Consider the following 12,443-nt stretch of genomic DNA (forward strand, 5'->3'; position numbering starts at 1 on the left):
GAACGACTGGGCCATAAGTCTTTACTTATTATCCGGTCACCAAAAAAGTCTTTCAACATGTCTAATATTTCATTTGACGTATGACATGTTGCTCCGTCTTGTTGAAACCTGGAATTCTGACTGTTGACATAACCATTAAGATGAAACCAAGCTTCATCGCTGAGGAACACCTTGTCCAATACATTGATTCCTTGGTCTCGCATAAAAGATTTCAACCAACGGCAATATTTCCTTCGGGAATCCAAGTCTGGCATCTTAAGTTCTTGAACAACCTGTACCTTATATGCACGTAGGTGCACCATTTTTAAAGCCCTGGAAATCGTTATGGTAAATTTGCTTGTGCCGCAAGCTTACGTACAGGTTTCCTTGGTGATTGTGAAATACGCTGTTGAACTGTTCCAAGAACCTCTTGCGTAAGAATATGCCTTTGTTTATCGTGTTTTTTTTTTCTTGTTGTTGTTTTTCGGTGCACGGATCCCGTCTGGCGAAATTTTGAAATAAGTATACATATTGTTGACTTATCTGGAAGACTAGCATTGGGAAACGGTTCTTGAAATTCTGTTCTCACTGTGGCATATTCATTGGAACGAAAATAATGTTCAATAATGAAAACCTTCTCCTCTGTAGAGTACCTCATTGCACCAAACAAGAATAACTTAACAGTAAAGCAATAAACACAAAACCCAAAACCCAACACAAAATTAACAACAACACTCAATAACAATACGCACTGCAGACAGAACACGACTGGCCTTTCCTCTGTTTCTTTCCAAGCGGGGGAAAATGTAATCTCATCACATAGTTGCCAGGTGCATGTAAGTAACACTATTTTCATGAAAATTTCCAAGTTTATTTTTTATTGATTTCAGTAATTGCATGATGCACACAGTTTCGAAACACCTTTTGTGGCACTGAAACACCAGCAGTGTTGCCAATGCACAGTCTAAATTTCTAAAAACAACGATTTTCCTAGTTATCCCTTAAAGACGCCTCGTCCGATTGGCTATCGGTAGAAATGAACATTTATTTTTTCATTGCCGTAGATGCCCAGCTAATCCACCTAACCAAACTGAAAATTACCGACGGAATGTCTGTACATGTGTATTATGTGCCATTTCCATGCTTTGTTAAAAAATATCATTTACACTTCCGGTTACATCTGGCAACAAAGCGTGGACACTAATGAAATCCAATCATTGTTCCCCGGTTTAAAAATATATGCATGAACAAGGCTTCAATTTGGTATAAGGATTATATGTGTACTACTTCCGGTTCAAAAGTTGTACTATCTCCAACTCCGGTTTGCATTGTAAATGGAACACCCTGTAGTAAGTGTGATTTTCATCAAAGCGGAAATACGAGCATATATAGGTTGGCCTGTGAGGTAGATGAAGAGACTCACGAATCTGCTCAGAATGACTGTTCTGCATATATTTTCTTTTTGCCCAATCAAGGCTTTCGAAAAATTGTTGAACATAAGTTAATTCATGTATAAGAAATTAATTTAATTAAACTGTTAAAATTGTAATACTGTTTTTCTCAGAAAATCAAGATCCTCCAAGTGGTGTAACCTACCTGTTGAAGGTCCCGGACAAACTTCTAGTTTCTGCGTGCTTCACCTATGATTTCAACCAATGCTTTCTATTGAGCTAGAAAGCAAATCATTACTACAGTAAATGCAGACATTTTGACAAACAAAAGTAGGACGATGTGCTTTCCTTCATAAAATGAAAACTGTAGTACGGTCTCCATATTGGAAAATGGCGGCCAATGTTTTTTATGTTTGTTGCTCTTTGTTTCATTAATTCTTGTACATATGCAAAAAATTCAGACAAAAGAAGTTCTACGTGGAAGTAATTTTTCGTTCATTGACTTCTTCATCTGCTTGTTATACAGGAGCGTGGTTAAAATTTTGAATTCGCCTTTCCAGTCTGGTGTATTAGATGTCTGTGTTTTAAACGAATGTTTAAGAATAATTTCAAAGGTTTGTTTAGGATAAGTTCACCAAAATGTGTTCATTGGACAATGAATTGAATAAGTCGACCAATAATCATGCATTGAACAATTTCATTTACGGTCTGACTTCCGTATGCTGGACCATATTTTGCAAAGTGCATGGGCCGACCCCCGTGGCAGAGTGGTTAGCACATCGCGCTTCAACGACAGGGGCCCCAGGTCCGAATCCTGGCCTGGGCATGGATGTTTGTGAGTGTCCATTTATCAATTTCATCATATCATCACTCATCCTCATCTTCGCAAATTAGCCAAAAGTGGCACAAGAAGAGAAGTAAAATAAAGCAATTCAATCAATCAATCAGCAAGGTGCATGGGAAGATATGGGAAATGTGTATGAATCTTACGCAAATATTATGGTTTTCATCTTCGAAACTTTGAGAACACAATTTCGATGTTTGTAAGTCGCGGAAAATATCAATTTCGAAAATATTTGTTCCAAAGAAATAGGCTTCGGGAATTAATGTGTCAGCAAGTTGTAGATGTTTGAAGCTCTTCTCATGTTTAAAAATGCATAAACAGGGAAGAAGGGGAAGTGTAGAAGTACTAAAGTAAACAAACCTTACTATGTCAGCAGGCACGAAATTAGAGACAAGGCAGGAGTGCACTAGTGACACATATAGGAAAATAAAAGCGACCAAAGATCGAGAGTCATCGTGCTTGGCACACGATGTGGCAACGTTCAACATGCAGCGTTGCCAAGTCCAACCGTCGATCCAAAGGAAAATCGAGCGATCGAAGGGCAGGAATCTATTATACCCGCTCATGATGTGGCAACGTTCACCATGCATGTTTCATAGTTCAAGCATCAACCCTCTCTCCACAATGATCTTTCCAACAAAAAACGATGCCATGTTTCACACATAGCAACAACGCAATTTAAACCGGCCGCCAAATTTCGTGTTCCTCGTTGTAGCATAATCTACTACTGTAGAAACGTAAAAATGTATTAAAACCGCCAAATTTTACCGGCCAAATCTAATCATGAAAACATCCAGCAAACGGAAGTTACGCCTTGTTAACTGAAAAAAACAACAGGAATATACATTTAACAATTGATTTAGAAAAACTTCAACAAATCACGTTCTGAAAATTGAATTCAAAATCAGACTCCTTTTACAAATAAATTTTAAAGTCTTGTAGGGGAAAATGGTTTAAGAAATATATGTAAAGGTGTGTGAATTGCAGAGTCAATGACAAAAATTGTTGCATTGTGGACAAAGTTTGTATTCTGTGTGTGTTATACTGTTGTTACATAATTGTATTGTAACACATTGTTACATGAATTGTGTTTGTTTAAAAAATGAAATGCTCACGATACAGTATTATAATTTTTCCTATACGTACGTATATGTTATGTACAAATGTTTTTTAAAGATATTATATTTGTGAATAAATTTTAATGTGACGGAGTAACTTTCATTTACTTTCATCATACTTTTGTTTTAGTTATTTCACGTTGCACAGATAAGATATCAGTTAATAATACTGTTTGAATTACAACTTCATTAGAACTTTATATTCTTTCTTGTCATTTTATTTTGCATTTTATTTATGAGACCTTGGTAATTCCGAATAACTCGATAAATTTCATGAAGGTAGTTTGTCTATAATCTGTCCCAGGAATCTGTGGAGCAATGCAGCGCATAGTTGTGCAGAAGAGGAGAAAGCGAGTGAGCGGAGCGATGCAGTGCGCTCTGATACAAATGGCCGGTAGGTGCAATCGCGTTGCCCCCTTCATGTCCCATCTTTCCCTGTAATTCAAGCATTGAGCGAGTCCTCTCCAGTTACTATTTGAGCAGAGGACTTGCTCCACAGATTCCTTGGACAGAGTATAATAAGATTTATATTTCTATGTTTTGTAGTTGTTGAGCTTGTTACGTTCCCCGGAATATACTCAAAGGATCAACTTACGATTATTCCTCAACGGCGAGCCTGAGACTTATCAGCCTACCATGAAGCCCTCAGGTTGTGGGAAAACAGATAAGGATATGTTAATGTTAATATATTACACTAGAACTCACAATTAAACTTCTTATTACAAACAAAAGTGTATTTCGATCATAATACTTCTCCACAACACAAATTAAAACATTCACATTTCCAAAATCACTTCCATTATTCCAGAAACATCCATAATATCTCTCACCTCACAATTCACAAGGTTCACTAACAATTAAGGTTAGTTCATAACCATAAAAGACTACCCAATTCAACAAAACAAATTACGTCATAATAGACAATTAACATTTTAAACATATTAAACACCTAAAATGATACAATAAGTGGGTGCGTATCATGGCATCCTCCCACAAACAAAAAGAAAATTAACAAAATGAAAATGGAGTAAATTTTCTTTTTCAAAACTCTAGAGCCATCCACTCAACTAAACAACTGCTTCTCAGTTTCTTGGAGTGTAGGACGGGGCAGATGTATTCCAAGTGGTAACATCTAATTGTTTAACACTAGTTTCTCCACTATCGAAATCTTCCGTCTGTGTAGCACTTTCTTTCCTCCTCCAATTGTAGTTACCCCTATACCGGTTATAGTGATGTGGGGAGAAATTATTATTACCATACGAACTTCTTCTTCGGAATGGCGTTCTTCTTTCTTCTCCAGAAGATCGCTGTGATCCCTCGCAGTTCCTTCTTCTGTAGAAGCCGCTTCTATTTTCTTCTCCTGAAGGATTGTTACTTTGTCGAGCGCTACCACTGAAGTTCTCATTATCATTTCCGTTACCAGTAGACACCTTCGCTGAATTGGGTTGATTTCTGGAGAACGTCAATTGCCTAACTCTAGCTTGGTTGGTTCTTCTGTCCTCGAATCTCGGGTTTTCTGTCCTCCATCCGTCGAGTTGCTCCGAGGCTTCATATCTTCCCAAGTAGCTGGTAAGTTGATCCATGTTGCGTGGATCTCGAGTAAGTACCAACTGACGCACCCGTAGCGGAAGTTGACTAATAACCAAGTTCAGCGCTTCGCTTTGGTCAACACTATCCACAAGATTACAATAAGAGCCATATGTGTCCCAGCAATATTCTTCAAGTGAGAGGCCACAGCTCCTCGTATACCGTTTGTTTCTCAGAATCTGCATTTCCCTTTGTTTGGCATCAGCAGAGGCATATTGTTTTCTAAAGGCAGAACAAAAGTGTTCAAAAGTCTTCCACTTCTTCTCATTTGCAACAAACCACGCCTTAGCCTTTCCTACCATAAGAGAGGGCAATAGCTTCAATCTAAAAATCATAGGGACATTCATTAGATCGAGGTATGTTATTAGCTCTTTTAAATACCTCTCAGCAGAGACAGTATTAATCTCTCCAGCAAACTTTGAAAGAGCGTTAACATCAGACAAGCGAAAAGATTTGTAGGAGCTATTCTTATAGGCATTGTCACGAGATATCTCATCCTGTACCAATCTCCCGGACTTTCCATTATTATGTCTCTTCCTGGGCTTTGTAATTTTCCTAGTTTCAGTTTCCTCAGAACTAGAGGAAACTGCAGAGCAAGAACTTGACGAGTAACGATTTCTTTTCCTCATCTTCCTCTTGGAATCACCTCTCGTTGTTGAACCGTTCATTCCCGGTTGAAATACAGCTTCACCATTTTGAGAAGGTTCTAGAACCCGACAGCCTGCCATTAACATCTGTAGTTGATCGACCTGCCTATCTACAGATGCGACTTTCTCCGTAACTTCTTCAAGTTTCTTTTCTTGCCTTCTCTGATTTAGCTCTAAATTATCAAGTAATTCTGAGGAACCCTGTGTTGCTTCTGGCCTTGCAATTATTTCAACACTCTCTATTCGTCCCCTCAATTTCTCAATTTCATTTTCCATTTCCTTTTCTTTAGCTTCTCTAGATGTTTTCTCCTGTGTCAAGTCTAAGTTCCACTTGTCATAATCCTCCTTTTGTTTTTCTTCCAGCTTTAGAATTAATTCAGCTACTTGCTGCCTCTCACACGCAATTTCCTTCCTCAGAGTCTCCTTAATTTCTCTACATTCCTTTCGCCCCTCTTCTATTCTAAATAATAATTCTTCCTTATCTTGACTGAGCAGCTTCATCAATTCTCCTCTTTCTTCATTCCTTTTTCTTTCTTTTTCATTTCTTATCCTTTCTTGTTCCTCTTTATCTTCTCTTCTGATTCTTTCTTGTTCATTTCTTATCCTTTCCTGTTCCTCTTTATCTTCTCTTCTGATTCTTTCTTGTTCATCTTTATCTTCATTCCTCTTTCTATCTTGTTCATTTCTTATCCTTTCCTGTTCCTCTTTATCTTCTTTTCTTATCCTTTCCTGTTCCTCTTTATCTTCTCTTCTGATTCTTTCTTGTTCATTTCTTATCCTTTCCTGTTCCTCTTTATCTTCTCTTCTGATTCTTTCTTGTTCATTTCTTATCCTTTCCTGTTCCTCTTTATCTTCTCTTCTGATTCTTTCTTGTTCATTTCTTATCCTTTCCTGTTCCTCTTTATCTTCTTTTCTTCCCATTTCCATTTTCTCCATCAGGGTTTGAAACAACTGTTCCAAACAAGGACTTCCTTTGTTACCCTTCTCTTTACAAATAAGACATTTCAATTCTTCCCCCTTATACTGCGATTTTGGCAAAGGATAACCAGCACAACGTAAGTGGAAGCTTCTTTTGCAATCGTTGCACTCGACCTCTTCATCATCAGCTTTCCCTTTATCGGAACAGCAACTTAAAGTATCCATTTTTAACTTACGACGATCACTTCTTAAATTACGCTTCTGCATACCCTACTCAAACACATTTATCGAGTCCCGCGTTGCGGCGCCAAAAAGTTTAAACCTGTTACGTTCCCCGGAATATACTCAAAGGATCAACTTACGATTATTCCTCAACGGCGAGCCTGAGACTTATCAGCCTACCATGAAGCCCTCAGGTTGTGGGAAAACAGATAAGGATATGTTAATGTTAATATATTACACTAGAACTCACAATTAAACTTCTTATTACAAACAAAAGTGTATTTCGATCATAATACTTCTCCACAACACAAATTAAAACATTCACATTTCCAAAATCACTTCCATTATTCCAGAAACATCCATAATATCTCTCACCTCACAATTCACAAGGTTCACTAACAATTAAGGTTAGTTCATAACCATAAAAGACTACCCAATTCAACAAAACAAATTACGTCATAATAGACAATTAACATTTTAAACATATTAAACACCTAAAATGATACAATAAGTGGGTGCGTATCAAGCTCATTGTAGATGTTGTCTACGTTGTATCGCATATATTGACCAAGGTGCCGAAATTCATCCCTCTACTTGTTTTAGCTCTTGAAATAAAAGGTTGAGAACAGGAAGATCAAAACATTAGTGATAACTAGGAAACGAATTTCTATACTCCATGATGTCTTAAAAAGATCGCTTCGGTGGTTTGCAGCAGACGACAATATGGTTCTGCGAGAACCAATCAGGTCCGCGAATGAGCGAGCCCGGTTGCCACAGCTAGCTCGCTGCGCCCTTCTGGAAGGGTGAATGACCTCTGCCTCTTGCTACCTCGGCCTGTTTGTTCGGCTGAGGAGCACACGACACGAGAGTATCGGCAACAGTGTGCGAGCGACGTCTGCTGTTCGCCCGCGAAGCGCTCTTTCTAAGGCCTCCTGCAGTATAGGTCCTATTTTTTTTTACTGGTACGTCCTAGACGTATGCTATTTAGAGATATTTGCGTTTCATGTACTCAGTACTCCTCTACTGAAATTCTGTAGGTATGGTTCTAAATGAACCATAAATTCCTATAAATGCCTAAAAGCCATAGTTTGACTTGAAAAACTCCTTTTAAACCATTAGCTTAACTTTAAAAATAACTTTTATTAAGAACGACGCTTAATTTTTAGCACAAAAGATTGAAACCCTTGAACTTCTAGACCTTGAACGAATTCGAGCGGCAAAAGAAGCAATATAACAGCAAGGGGTGTGCAAATTTCCGCCATCGTCCAGCCTGCATCACGAAATTGGTAAAATGTGGAGCAAACTGACTGGATGAAGCGTTCTCCATTCTTAAGCGCTGTACTTCTCAGACAATTAAAGAAGCCGTAGGTGTAGCATACCAAACAAAAATGCGGGCTGTTTTGGGACGGAATCCTAGCTAATAAATAATTCAGTTAAAGCAGTCCCGGCATTATTCCCGGCCTCCAACAGTGTAAGAGCGTGGGAAGATTTCAAGAATAGGCTGTGACGAGTAGGAAAGGCAACCCTGCAAGTAACCAATCACGTCGCCTATTCCCCCATTGACACAACAGTTTTGTGAAAGGGGAGGGTTTGCACCGGAAACCACAACTGCCATAGTATAGAGGCTATTCATCAAGGCGAACCTGCCTGCGGTTTGAGTTTTGAGGTTGAATTTTTTGAGCACACATTAAGCAGACTAATCAGGACTTGGCCTACAGTTTAAAGTGGATCCGAACCACTATGTGCCTCCAACGGATATCGAACCTACGACCTCTTCGTTACAAGTCGACGACGTTACCACTACGCCTCGGGGATAAGCAGCAGTTGCATTTATAAAGTTTGCACCAATAACTTCCTGCGGTGTAGAGAGAAAGTTCTCCATAGAAGAGAGACTTCTGGGTTGTAACGATCACATTGAAAGTTAATGGGATTGTCACAACCCAGAAGTGTCCGTGACTGTACAAGCACCCACTCACAGACGACTGGAAGAACTTCACCACAGAGAACATTGAAAAGCATACAGTAGTGCAGTATTTCAAAATATTTTTTTTTACATTGGACAAATTGTATATTTATTTATAATCAAAGAATAGTATTCATTTCACTAAAAACATTAACTTTTGTATGCAAATTGCATCTAAAACCAAATATTTCGTAAAATTATTATTAATTAATAACTATGCCTATTAATTTATTATAAGCACCCAAAAGTCCTAAAATGGAGTTTACAAAGTCCTAAATCCTTGTTTTCTAGCGCCTAAAAATCCGTTCTCTAGTGATAACACAGAACCTAATAGTTGGTAAGTTTTAAGACCACCAAATTCCATCCTTGAATTGAACTTTAGTTTCAAGTGCACTTTATGAACAGATAGACTAATCGGGGCTAGACGTACAGTTTAAATCGGGATCCGAACCATTGTGCAATATGCCTCCACCAGGAATCGAATTCGGGACCCCTTGATTACAAGGCGGCGACGTTACCACTACGTCACCGGGGAGACCCAAAAAATTCCATCCTTGTAGGTAGTTTTTGAATACAGACATTTGGCTCAATTTGACGAGAAAATTCACACCAAGGCGACAGGCGACACGCTCTTGGAAAGAAGCCAATCAGCGGCAACGTTTCATACCGTAGCGGAATAACAGGCCGCATAAGCCTGCGTTCGATAGGCGAAATCCTAAAGCTTCTCGCTTCAGCGTGAGTTCTCCCTTATGGATCCAGGTACTTTTGTTATTGTAGTTCTGAGTCCTCTTTCACTCCTTATCAATGCTGCTTTGATACATTTCGCGAAGGTTGCGGACACTTCCTGCTGCTACGTTGCTACTATCTGCCTATTGTCCACTCACTTACTCGTCTTGTTTAACCTCACAATGGAAATAAGCCGCTTTATTAGAACAAATCAGCTTAGTACCTGCATGAGGTGAAGTTCCGATTTACCTACTGCATTTCCTCGTGGACGTTGAGCTGCTTCAATGCGTCGATATGCATTCTGCCTCGGACGAGAAGTTACAAAAATAAAATATCTTTCCGCACCACTGATCTTTCGAACAACTTTTCCTAACTTGTTGAATTATGTATGGGATTCGGCTGAATAAATCTTCGTATATTATTTTTCGCCTTAGAAAAGGAAAAGTTTATAACAAGAATATCCATCTAAACGCGGCAATCATTGACTGAAAACTTCCCATAAACTTTTTTTCTCCTCATTTTCAGAGCATTGGCAATTTCATTTGAGGATTTGGTGCTATGAATCACATGAAGTCGTTAAGTTCTCTCTGTATTAATAGGGGAAAGCACTTGTAAGCCGTATCGACAGTAGTCTACTGCAGCAGTTTCTTTCTAATGTGATTGGTTGATTGATTCTGTAATTATGGACACGTCAGCACATAGACTACTATCTGTGCCCCTCACACAATACGGGGATAAGCCTTTTAACTAAAACAAAAAACTAAGGACAGGACCCTAACAATAAATTTAAATGACTCTCTTCAAAAGTTTTCTTAGTCTATTTTTAAAACTTAGACTCCTTACCAACAACTACAACTATATTGTCTCCGAGGATAAAATCCCCATATCTAGGTTAAAAGCTGAGGCTGTAAAGGGGCACTCAGCACACTACGGACAACACAACTCCGCAGAGGGTTATTTTGGCCGTGGGTCCATAGCCTCGTTGACCTGCCAAGACTGCAGTTACCTGAGTGTACCATGTGGAAGAGAGGTTGACGGTAATAATGACTAATTGTGATGATTCTTGTGTTCTGTGTTCGAATCTCCTAATATTTTCATGGTCATTATTTAGCGAGAGAGATTAAGGAAGATCTACCACCCAACTCTTATAATTAGGTACATAAATAATGTAAGGATACGAGGACTTATCAAAAAGTTTCGAGACTAGTTCTGTAACACGCCAACAGATGGCAGCGTAAGGCTGCACGCACAGGCACATGGAGCACCAACCTTCATAAGTCAGTGTGCCAAGAGACATCGTCCTGTGCACATCGTGAGCTGTGCAGCTGGTGCTCTTCTGACCACGTGCGTTACCGCGTCTGTGATTTCATCATGGACAGCAAGTTAGAACAGAGAAAACGTGAAATTCTGTGTGAAACTGAGCAAATCCACCACAGAGATACGCACGCTTCAAGAGTGGAAGAACATCACTGGAAGACCGCACGCCGACGGAGTTCTTGGCAGACTTCGACGCGGTGTTCCTTCTACTCCTGGGTCTGCAGCCTGGGGACGAACTTGGCAGCAACACGGCGCATGTTCAAATCACAAGTGAGGATTGCCTGCACTGTTCCGTATGACACACCGACAATGGCAGCAATGTTGTGAATTGTTCTCCGATGATCCTCATGCACAAGTTGCGGAATGGTTTCGACATTTTCGGGTGTTGTGCTCGTTGAAGGTCGTCCTGATCTCTCATCGTCTTCCAGTGATGTTCTTCCACTCTTGAAGCGCGCATGCCAATCAAAACACCTCACACGACTCATTGCAGCATCGCCGTACACTTGCCGAATCATGTCAAGCGTCTCTGTGACGGATTTGCCCAGTTTCACACAGAATTTCACGTTCGCTCCTTGTTCTAACTTGCTGTCCATGATGAAATCGCAGACGTGGTATAACGCACGTGGTCAGAAGAGCACCAGCTGCACAGCTCACGATGTACACAGGACGATGTTTCTTGGCACACTGACTTATGAAGGTTGGTGCTCCCTGTGCCTGAGCGTACAGCCTTGCGCTGCCATCTCTTGGCGTGTTACAGAACTGGTCTCGAAACTTTTTGATACCACCTCGTATATTGTGCTTGTTTGGGTTTGTGTTTCTTTAGTCTACTTCACGCACAGTAAGGCTAATCGGAACTGGACCACAATTTAAAGTGGGATCCGAACCACTACGTGCCTCCACCAGGTACAGGATGCGGCATCAGCACTACGCCATCGGGGAGGCCTGGTATTACTTGTACATTTAATATTGGCTGATAGTACATTCCACACTTTTGGGAAAGATATATAAAAAATTAACTTTATAGTTGATTGATTGAGTTGGTGTTTTGAGTCCACTTTATGCACAGTAAGGCTAATCGAGACTGGACCTACATTTTAAAGTGGGATCCGAACCATTATGTGCCTCCACCGGGTATCGAACCTGGGACCCCTTAATTACAAGGCGACGACGCTACCACTGCGCCATCGGGAAGCACTAACTTTATAGTGTTGTGAATATACCTGTATAGTGTAATTTGATGTTTTTGCTCGATTATCTTGGCATTATTAGTGTCTCTTCATCAATGACAGAAAAACAACTTTCACCATCATCACAATTCGTCTTAAGAGCTGTAAAAGCAACGTAAGTTTATGAAAAGCCAAATGCCCATGAAACCTGGACGAAACCAAAGATTAAACTTGAAGGACGATTTGGAGATGCGCCAGAGGCTACTTAGAAAGGTGATCGGGATTGGATTAATATTGTTCGGGGTAGGGAGAGTTTGAAATCTTGCCTTTTGTTCAACCTTCAAGTTTGGGAATGCCAGAATCAGGTTTCTATTTTGTTTGTATTGCATTCAGCTTTGGTAGCTTTTCTACATGTGCAAGATTAAAATGGTGGCGGAGTGGTCCGCATGTTAGACCAGAGGTACCAATTTCGAACCGTCTGTGTTTGTTTCACATCCATTTCATCAGTCGATCATTCATCCCCATCGCTGTGATTAACCCAAGAGGTAGAAAAGCAACATAAAAG

General features: G+C 39.8%; 1 pseudogene; it reads right to left on the reverse strand.

The window, feature by feature from the left end:
• Positions 1-10,918: 10,918 nt before the first annotated feature.
• LOC145986557 (protein GVQW3 pseudogene) lies at positions 10,919-11,227 on the reverse strand (annotated as a pseudogene).
• Positions 11,228-12,443: the final 1,216 nt, after the last annotated feature.

Source organism: Lepisma saccharinum, chromosome 1 (assembly GCF_977018435.1).
Source record: "Lepisma saccharinum chromosome 1, izLepSacc3.1, whole genome shotgun sequence".
NCBI lineage: Eukaryota > Metazoa > Arthropoda > Insecta > Zygentoma > Lepismatidae > Lepisma > Lepisma saccharinum.